This window comes from Hordeum vulgare, chromosome 5H (genome assembly GCF_904849725.1).
Source record: "Hordeum vulgare subsp. vulgare chromosome 5H, MorexV3_pseudomolecules_assembly, whole genome shotgun sequence".
In the NCBI taxonomy this organism is placed as follows: domain Eukaryota; kingdom Viridiplantae; phylum Streptophyta; class Magnoliopsida; order Poales; family Poaceae; genus Hordeum; species Hordeum vulgare.
Genome location: NC_058522.1, coordinates 329909855 through 329920759, shown reverse-complemented (window position 1 = coordinate 329920759; position 10905 = coordinate 329909855).

Here is a 10905-nt window from a genome sequence, read left to right as displayed (position 1 = left end):
AGGTTGCTCCTCCAGTAAAAGCAAAGCTGCCTGAGTCCAGCTATTCTATTCAGCTGACTGAAGAAGATGAAGCTGGTGAACCTGCTGATGAGGAAATGCCTCAAGATATTCCAGCTGATGAACCTGTAATTGAGGAAATACCTCAAGACACTCGAGTTGATGAATCTGCTCCAGCTCAAGAAAATGCTTCGGCTGAGGAAACTGTCAGGACTGATACTGCACCAGCTCCTGAAGAGAAAATTCCTTCACCTCAATCCTCAAAGGTTAAGGAAAACGGTTTCGTCTGCATCAGACGTGAAGAAAACCAAGGCTGCTGAGAAAGAAGCAAAGAAAAGAAAAGCTTCAAAGAACTCAGAATCATCAGAGGCCAAGCGCCCCAAGTTAGCTCACACAGAATCCTCAACTGCTCCAGTGGATGTTATGCCTCTGAAGGTAGCTCCATCATATTCACTTATTCCCTTCGGAATAGACTATGTCATTCCTGAAGAAGATGAGGAAATTCATATTGATGAGGAAATGAAAGATGCTGATTCTGAAGAAACCATGGATGAGGAAATTCAAATTGATGATATTCCTCAGTCCTTCATTCATCACAAGACATCTGATGAACCTGCTCAAGGATCAACTGCAACAGCTGAAGATTTTGCCTCCTCCACCAAGCAAACTCCTCAAGCTGAGGAAAATCCTCAACCTGAGGAAAAGGCTGAAGAAAATGCTCCTGCACCCAATACTGAAACTGGTATTGTTGTGGTCAACACTGAAACTGCAATGATAGTATCTCCTCAAGAAAAGCAGCATAATCTTCAACCAAAGCAAAATCAGCCTTTTTCAAAGAGGCCAAAGTTTCAGAAGGAAGATTTCTATGAAGAACAGATGTATTTCATCAGCGACAATCCATATGACAAGCTTCGCATCAGGCACAAGAAGTTTTGGACAAGGACTCAGCTGAACTACTATGCCTCTATGCTCCGTGGAGGAACAAAATATTTCAGCACAAGCATATTCCTCATGTTGAGATGGAAGAACTTCCTTGCTTCGCCCGTGTCCTCAATGTTCTTCATGAAGCTGGACTGCTGCCTCTCTACACTGATATAAGTGATTGGAACACTGATATAGTTCTTCTGTTTTATGCTACTTTGCACATTTCTGGAGACCCGAAGGATATCAACACTTGGGTGCTGGACTGGATGACTCAGCACACTCATTACAAAGCTCCTGCCACTGAATTGTTGTGAGTGCTTCCAGTTTCAATTCCCTCAGAACAAGCTGTGCTGATGTATGATGAAAGGGAGTTGCCCAACCAACTGATGGAAGTCCTCATGAAGCCTTTGGCCAAGGATCAACCTCCAAGAACGACCTTTCTGGTTCAAGACTTGAAGTATGAACCACAGACTGTCTACATGATCTTGTGAAGTGTCATCGCTCCAATCAAAGGCCATGATGATGAAAAAGATGTCGTAGGCATCATGAAGAATATCCTCTTCAACATCATCCATGGCATACCAATAAACCTTCACGACTTCTTCCTGAGGACTCTGGCTGACAATGCTATGTCTCCCTTCGATCTGAAGATTTACGCTCCGTGGATCATGAGATTCATCAGACGCAGGTCAGGCATCAACTATCATGCTAATTTCAACAATCACATTGGATATTTGCCTCCGATCAGAGTCAACAAGAAGACTTTTGAGCCAGTTGAAGGAAAAGGAAAATCTATCATCGATGAAGCAAGTCGGCCCCTTGATGGCTAGTTTCGCGAACCAGAAGCATATTCTTCATGGGATGACACTGAAACTCAGGAGCCACCTAGCCATGTTGCCCCATGGATAATGACGAACAGAGAACTACTCCTCAGTCTTCATAAGAAGGTCGATCGCAATCACAAATGGGTCAAACGTCAATTCAGTGCCATTGTGAAAACCCTCAACGAGACTCAGAATGCACTGAAGAAAAATCACTACTATCTTCATGAGGTTTTTGATCATACCTGGGCCACCCTGTCTCATCTGAAGACTCAAGAAGAACTTGATGAATTGGAGTTTACTCAGGACTTCGACTGGTCGTGGCCTCCCAAGAAGGAATTCAAGCCAATTCTAGTTCCAGACCTTGAGGACAGTTCCTTTTATTCATTCCACACTGCAGAATCTGATGAAGAACCAGAAGACACTCCTACTGGCCCAAGGAAGAAGCCCGTCACCAAGAATCCTCACGCATCTTCTTCATCAGCCAAGAAATGAAAGTCTTCATGGGGCGTTAGCCCTCAGTTTTGTCCCTTTTCGTCACTTGATGACAAAGGGGGAGAAATCTGAGTTAGTCTTCACGCGGGATAAATTTTGGGGCTTATAAACTTTATTAAGTTACAAACTCTTGGTTATTCTGAAGTGTTTTATGTAATGAGTTGTAACTTAAGCCCGATGGTACTCTAATGCCTTTGAACGTTTTTCTTCGCATGCTAATTCCTCAAAATATTAATGCACGCATGCTGAAATTCGTCAGATACCATTTCTCATCATGCATTCTCAAATTCCTCATATTATACGTCATATGTATGCATGATTTACAAGATACAGGGGGAGATCTCCACGATATAAATCATCAATGTGCAATTGCTGTGAAAAGCAAATTCCTCAAAGTATGCACATCTTTAGGGGGAGTCTCTCAGTATCTTATTTTCAAAATCCTCAACTGAGTATTTACACTTCATATTTTTATCCCCGTTGAAAACTTAACCTAATTGTCATCAACCACCAAAAAAGGGGAGATTGTAAGTGCATCTAGTGCCCTTAGTGATTTTGGTGGTTTGAAGACTTATATGTTAAGTATCTACTGTGTTCATGAGTGTACACACGATCTATAAGTTGTTGAGGAGTTTGAGTTATACGATGTATATCGACCCCTAAAAATGTATATCTTCGGCTGAAGAAATTGGTCTTATGCTGAAGAATTGGATTGCGAAGAAATTGCGATGAAATTGATATTCCTCATGAAGATATGGAAGATGAGGAATTCAGTGTGTCCTGAAGAAAATCAGTTCGAAGACTTTGAAGCATGAAGATTTATTCTTTCTGTTTCATTTTCTTCACTCTTGAGTCATAGGAACACCGTACTGTTAAAGGGGGTCAAGGTAACACTATGAAATGAATTTCCTCATGATGCTCAACCCAAGCCTAAACCTACAAAAGCCTCAAGTGAGGAATATGAGAGACATGAGGACTCTCATAGTTGAGAGTCCCGACCGTTACCGCGAGTTGCGCCACCTCACCGATCTTATCCACACCAACGGTCATAATACTTAAGGGCATTTATGTCAACTCATGTCGGGATGCTCCCAGGCTATAAATAGCCGCCCCCACAACCATTAGCTGGTTGGCTGCTCCGCGAGAAACTGACACTTGTCATTTAGAGCAACCCAAATTCCTCAGAGTCTTTGAGAGTAAATCATCAGTGAGGAAATACCCCAAACACCAAACCAAAAATCAAAAACCAAGTGATTGAGCATCATTGAAGAATTTGTTCTTGTGTGGAACTGAAGCCTGTTACCTTTGAGGACTGTGCATCCTCCAGACGGTTAGGCGTCATGGCCTAGAGCAATCCAGCAGTCAACTATGGATCGTCGGGTGACCGAGTTTGTGAGGGTTTGGAAGTCTGCCCTGATGAATTACCATGAGAGTTGAGTGAGGACTGTGTGTCCTTTGCTCAAGGAGAATTGTAAGTGCATCTAGTGCCCTTAGTGATTTTGGTGGTTTGAAGACTTATAGGTTAAGTATCTAATGTGTTTATGAGTATACACAGGATCTATAAGTCATTGAGGAGTTTGAGATATTTGAAGAATATCGACCCCTAAAAATGTATATCTTCAGTTGAAGAAATTGGTCTGAAGCTGAAGAAATGAATCGCGAGGAATCTGCGATGAAATTGATATTCCTCATGAAGATACTGATATTGAGAAGACCGGTGGTTCCTGAAGAAAATTATTCTGAAGAAATTGAAGCGTGAAGATTTACATTTTCTGTTTTACTTTCTTCGCATTTGATGAATAGGAACACCGTACTGTTAAAGGGGGTCAAAGTAACACTATGGAATGGATTTCCTCATGATGCTCAACCCAAGTCTAATCCTACCAAAAGCCTCACGTGAGGAATATGAGTGACATGAGGACTCTCACAGTTGAGGGTCCCGACCGTTTCGATAACCACGCCAAGTCACTGGTCTTATCCACTCCAACGGTCATATTATTTAAGGGCATTAGTGTCAAATCATGTCGGGATGCTCCCAGGCTATAAATAGCCACCCCCCACAACCACTAGCTGGTTGGCTGCTCCGTTAGAAACTGACACTTGTCAAAAGAGCAACCCAAATTCCTCAGAGCCTTCGAGAGTAATTCATCGGTGAGGAAATACCCCATACACCGAAACCACAAACCAAACCTAGTGATTGAGCATCACTGAAGAAGTTGTTCCTGTGTGGGACTGAAGCCTTTTACCTTTGAGGACTGTGCATCCTCCAGACGGTTAGGCGTCATGGTCTAGAGCAATCCAGCAGTCAATTGTGGATCGCCGGGTGACCAAGTTTGTGAGGGTTTGGAAGTTTGCCCTGAAGACTTACCACGAGTGTTGGGCGAGGACTGTGTGTCCTTAGCTCAAGGATAATACGGTAGGGACTGTGTGTCCCGGGACTGGGTGTCCTTTGGTGTCAATACCAAGCCGCTCCAAACCATATGTACAACTGTCACAGCTGTTGGAACTGGGTCATCAACAACTGTCTTCACTGAGAAACGGGTTCTAATTCCTCAACTCTTTACTTTCCTTGTATTGTGTGTTGATTACTTTCACTGTGAATGTTTGAAGAATTTGCTAAAGACTTTCTCTGAATTTCCTCAACCTCGAATTCTTTACGATAGTTAATCATCATCTGTATTCTGCGTGCCTGCTTACTGTGCAATCTGTTTTCACATTCTTCACTCTGAAATACTGCTGTTGTGAACGTTTGAACGTCTGATCCTTTACTGTTTCCGCTGTAAGTTAGTCATCAGTGAGGAATTTCCTCAGTGATGAAATTCTAAAAATCTCCTATTCACCCCCCCCCTCTAGTCGATATAACGCACTTTCAATTGGTATTAGAGCAAGGTACTCCCTTGTTCTGTGTGATTTTGGTTTAACCACCTGGAGTTTTAGTTATGTCGACTGCATGCATGTTTAAGGTGACTGCAGCATGTCCTACCTACAAAGGAAAGAACTTTCCCTTCTGGAAGAACAAAATGCAAATGCATCTACAAGCTATTGATAATGATCTCTGGTATATTGTGGAAAATGGCGTCCCCATCATTTCTGCTAGTGTCACTCAGCTGATGTGAAGAAATTCAAGCAACTTGATTCTCAAGCAAAGAACATCATCTGTGGCCATCTGAGCCCTGGCCAGTTTGGAAGAGTAAGTGCTTTGGGCTCTGCAACACTGATCTGGGAGAGACTGTGCAAAGTAAATGAAGGAGTATCAACCCAGCGTGACTCTCGTGTTGATATTCTTTGCAATCTCTTCAATCGCTTCAAGAGACATGACAATGAATGCTGCCAAGACACCTTTGATCGCCTCACTGACATATCAAATGAACTGCAAGCACTGGGAGCTCGAGACATCACTGATCACGAAGTTGTGAAGAAACTGCTGAGATCTTTGGATTCTTCATTTGACACTCTAGTTCTGATGATTCAAGAAAGACCAGACTACAAGATGCTGGATCCAGCTGATATCCTTGAAAGGCTAAATACTCATGAATTCCAGCTGGAAGAAAAGAGAGATCTATATGGACAAAGCTATTCCAGACCACGTGCACTGAAGGCTAGAGCAATTTCCTCATCTGAAGAAGAAGACACAGATGACAGCAGTTGTGACCCTGAAGAATTTGGACAGGAGCTTGCAATGCTTGTGAGGAAATTCCAGAGGTTTACACGACGAGGCCAGTTCGGTAAATCATCAAGAAGAGATATGAGGAAATCAGAATCTGCATCTGAGGACTACAAGAAACGAACCTGTCACAAGTGCAAGAAATCAGGTCATTACATTGCTGATTGTCCCCGCTGGGGAAAGGAATCAAAGAAGAAGAAATACAAGGATGACAGTTCTGATGACTTGAAGAAGAAGAAGAAATCTTCAAAATCCTCATCTTCAAAGCCCTCATCGCACAAGAAGACAAGTTTCAGAAAGGCTCGGGCACTTATTGGCAAGGAAATGGACTCTGAGGCAGAATCAGAAGAATGTGATGAAGAAGAGGGTTCTGATGAAGACTCAGAATCCCGACAGGCTAGTCTTGCACTAGAAACCACTTTCGTCAGCAAGTCAATCTTCAATCTTGAAGAAAATGATTGCACCATCCATACTAATGACTATGCTGATGACATCGCTCCAACCTATTGCTTCATGGCAAAAGGTTCAAAGGTATCAAATAATGCCTCCTCCTCTGATTCAAGTGACTGTGACCATAATGATTATAAGAAACCCAGTTACAGTAAACTTGCTATCATTGCCACTAAACAACAAACTGCTCTGGAAAAGCTTCAGAAACTGCTAGACAAAAGTGATGATCTGTTGAATGATGAAATGAACCTGAACCAAATCCTCACTGATGACATGAAAAGTCTTCAGTCTAGATTTGATAATCTTCAGGATCGTTATGATACACTCCTCACTAATCATGAGAAGCTTTCCTATGAATTTCTTCAAAGGAAGCTTGATCTTGAGAAGCTGAGAATGTCTCATGATGATCTTCGTATGGAAAATGATTCATTGCTAGCTCAACAGATCAGCGCTAGTCAAGTTGAATTTATTCCTCCATGTCTTAAATGCATTGAACGCAAAACTGCTAATTCCTCACCAGAATCATCAAATGCTACCATTGCTACAAATTCTTCAACTGCACCTGTTGTGTCTATTTCCTCACTTGAGGAAAACACAAATGTTACTGATGAAAATGCAGGCTTGAAGGAATTGTACATGACAGGCATGTACAAAAGCCTCAAAGGACATCAAACCCTTTGTGATGTGCTCAAAAAGAAGATCTTGAACAGGAACCCGGGGAAAGAAGGAATTGCCTTTGAGAGGAAATTAAATGCTGATGGATCTTATTGGAAACCTGAGCAGTATACCAAAACCTCATGGGTTGCTGCTACTGGGCCTCCTTTTGATCCATCTAATCTAACTGGCTTCTCATGTGAATTATCCTATTCCTCAAATGAATCATTTGATTCCAACTATAAACTGTTCAAAAATCAATCTGGTGAAGTATTTGCTCGATATGTTGGAACTAACTGCAGGAATGGCCCTCCTCTGAGGAAAATCTGGGTTCCCAAAAGTTGTCTTGAAAATCTTCAGGTGAATGTCCTCATGACACCACCACTGAAGAATCTGAACCCCAGATCAAATTCCTCAGGAGGACCAAAGTCTACAAGAGGATCAAAGTCCTCAACTGGTCAAAACTATGCTCGTACCCATGCTTATGCGTCTAACATGCAGGGAAACTACAAGGAATATGAATATGAGTGTTACTCCTCAAATCATTATGTTCATAAATCCTCAAACCAGTTCTCTGCATATTCATATGATTACTTTAATCCCCCTACTGTTAAGAGAAGTGCATTAGCTTCAATGCCACCTTTCTCTTATGGTGCTCGCAGGATGATGAACGCTTTACCACCCCTTCAGATGTGGGTGGTGAAGATATCAAACTAATCACTTCTGCAGGTCAGGTCTCCAGATGAAAATCATCATCTGAAGAATTTGCTGGAGACCTGAGGAAATGCTTGATAGGACGCAAGCTAATAATTGATGAAATAGAAATATTTCACACGTCCTTACATTTCTGTTATGATGAAATTAGTATCATATTCTTCAAATCTGAAGCATATGAGATGGTAAGCTGTACTAATTCATCTGCAAGATGACAAACCCAAAAATACTGAGTGGGTTCTCGATAGTGGCTGCACACATCACATGACTGGTGATAAAAGCTTACTGATGAATATGCCACTAACTCCATCACCTCTGAAGCAAATCACATATGCTGATAAAGGTAAAAGCAAGGTATTGGGAGTTGGCAAAGTAGCTATTTCCAAGGATAGACATATGGACAAAGTGATGCTTGTTGAATCCCTTGGTTTTAACCTCATGTTAGTCTTGATGCTTTGTGATCTTGATATGATTGTTATCTTTGGTAGATATAGATGTGTAGTCATCATGGAATCTGACAAATCCAAAGTCTTCGAAGGTGTAAGAAGAGGGGATTTGTACATTGTTGATTTCTCTACAGGTCCTCAACCAGCCACTTGCTTACTAGCAAAAACCTCAGAAGGATGGCTGTGGCACCAAAGACTAGGTCATGCAGGCATGAGGAATTTGCACACGCTTGCAAAGAAGAAGCATGTCATCGGCATCGAATCAGTCAAATTCCTCAAGGATCATCTCTGCGGTGCTTGTGAATCTGGGAAAATGACCAGATCCAAGCATCCCTCTAAAACCATCATGACCACTACATGTCCATTCGAATTGCTTCATATGGATTTATTTGGACCTACTCACTATGCCACACTAACCAATGCAGCATCTTTATATGGCTTCGTCATAGTTGATGATTATTCCAGATATACTTGGGTGCATATCATAGTGTATAAAATTGAAGTGCAGGAAATCTTCAAACGATTTTCTTCAAGGGCCTCGATGAACTTTGGCATCAAGATCAAACACATCAGGAGTGATAATGGAACCGAGTTCAAAAACACTGGTCTTGATAATTATCTTGATGAACTTGGTATTACTCACGAATTGTATGCTCCTTATACTCCTCAGCAGAATGGTGTCGTCGAAAGGAAGAACAGGACTCTGGTTGAAATGGCAAGAACTATGCTTGAAGAATTTCAGACTCCTCGTCGCTTCTGGCCTGAAGCAATCAACACTGCATGTCATATCATCAACAGGGTATATCTTCACAAATTCCTCAAGAAAACCTCATATGAACTCCTCACTGACAAGAAACCCAATGTAAGTTATTTCAAAGTCTTCGGTGCAAAATGCTGGATTAGAGATCCTCACCATAGCTCAAAATTTGCACCTAAGGCACATAAAGGTTTTATGCTCGGTTATGGAAAGGACTCGCACACTTACAGAGTCTTCAACAACTATCACAACAAAGTTGTTGAGAATGTAGATGTGCGGTTCAATGAAACTAATGGCTCGCAAAGAGAGCAATTGCCTTCTGATCCAGATAAGTTGTCTCCTGAGGAGGCGATAAAGCTTAAGCCTACTGAAGACATTGTCCCAACTGAGGAAATTGGTGAAGAAACGATCTCCATCGCTGATAAAAACCAAGAAGATGCTCCTGAGGAAATTGCAACAGCACCACTTCCTCAGCCCAGACAAAATCCTCAACCAGCTCATCCGAGGATTGCAAACGAAGTAGAAATTGACAAAATCCTCAACGACATCAACGCGCTAGGTCCTCTCACTCGCTCAAAAGCTTCATACTTGGTTAAATTTTGTGGGCATTTTTCCTTTGTATCCATCACAGAACCCTCAAAAGTTGCTGAGGCTTTTCTGGAATCGGAGTGGATCCAAGCTATGCAAGACGAACTTCTTCAATTCAAGCTGAATGACGTATGGGAGCTCGTCAAGAGACCAGATCCTTGCAAGCACAACATCATCGGCACCAAGTGGATTTTCCGAAACAAGCAAGATGAGGACGGTCAAGTGGTGAGGAACAAGGCACGACTTGTAGCCCAAGGCTACACCCAGGTTGAAGGAATAGATTTCGATGAAACTTTTTCACCTGTTGCTAGACTTGAAGCTATTCGAATACTACTTGCTTATGCTAATCATCATAACATCACCTTGTATTAAATGGATGTGAAAAGTGCATTCCTCAATGGTAAGCTTGAGGAAGAAGTATATGTTGCTCAGCCCCCAGGTTTTGAGGATCCAAAGAATCCAGACAAAGTCTTCAGACTCAAAAAGGCACTCTATGGCCTCAAGCAAGCCCCTTGGGCATGGTATGATACATTGAAGGAATTCCTCATGAAGAAAGGCTTCAAACCTGGTTCACTCGATCCAACTCTTTTCACAAAATCCTATGATAATGAGCTGTTTGTATGTCAAATATATGTTGATGATATCATATTTGGCTGTACTGACAAAAGATATAGTGATGAATTTGCCTACATGATGAGTGAAGAATATCAGATGTCCATGATGGGAGAGCTGAAATTCTTCTTAGGTCTTCAAATTCGTCAACAAAGCAATGGAATCTTCATATCACAGGAGAAATACCTCAAGGATGTTCTAAGGAAATTCGACATGCACGAATGCAAAGGTGCCAAGACTCCAATGCCTACCAACGGCCACCTCGGCACTGATGAAAATGGTAAAGATTTCGATCAGCAGGTATACCGTTCTATGATTGGCTCTTTATTGTATTTATGTGCATCTAGGCCAGATATAATGCTTAGTGTTTGCATGTGTGCACGTTTTCAAGCAAAACCGAAGGAATCACACCATAAGGCTGTGAAACATATTCTTCGATACTTAGCTCACACACCAACACTAGGATTATGGTATCCCAAGGGCTCCAATCTTCATCTGGTAGGGTATTCTGATTCAGACTATGCTGGTGACTGTGTGGATCGCAAGTCAACTTCTGGCACATGCCATTTCCTCGGAAGATCACTAGTTTGCTGGTCCTCAAAGAAGCAGAACTGCGTATCACTCTCCACTACCGAAGCTGAGTACATTGCTGCTGGTTCTTGCTGTGCTCAATTGCTGTGGATGAAGCAAACCCTCAAGGACTACGACATCAACATGTAGAATGTGCCTCTCTACTGTGACAATGAGATTGCTATCAAGATTGCATACAACCCAGTACATCAC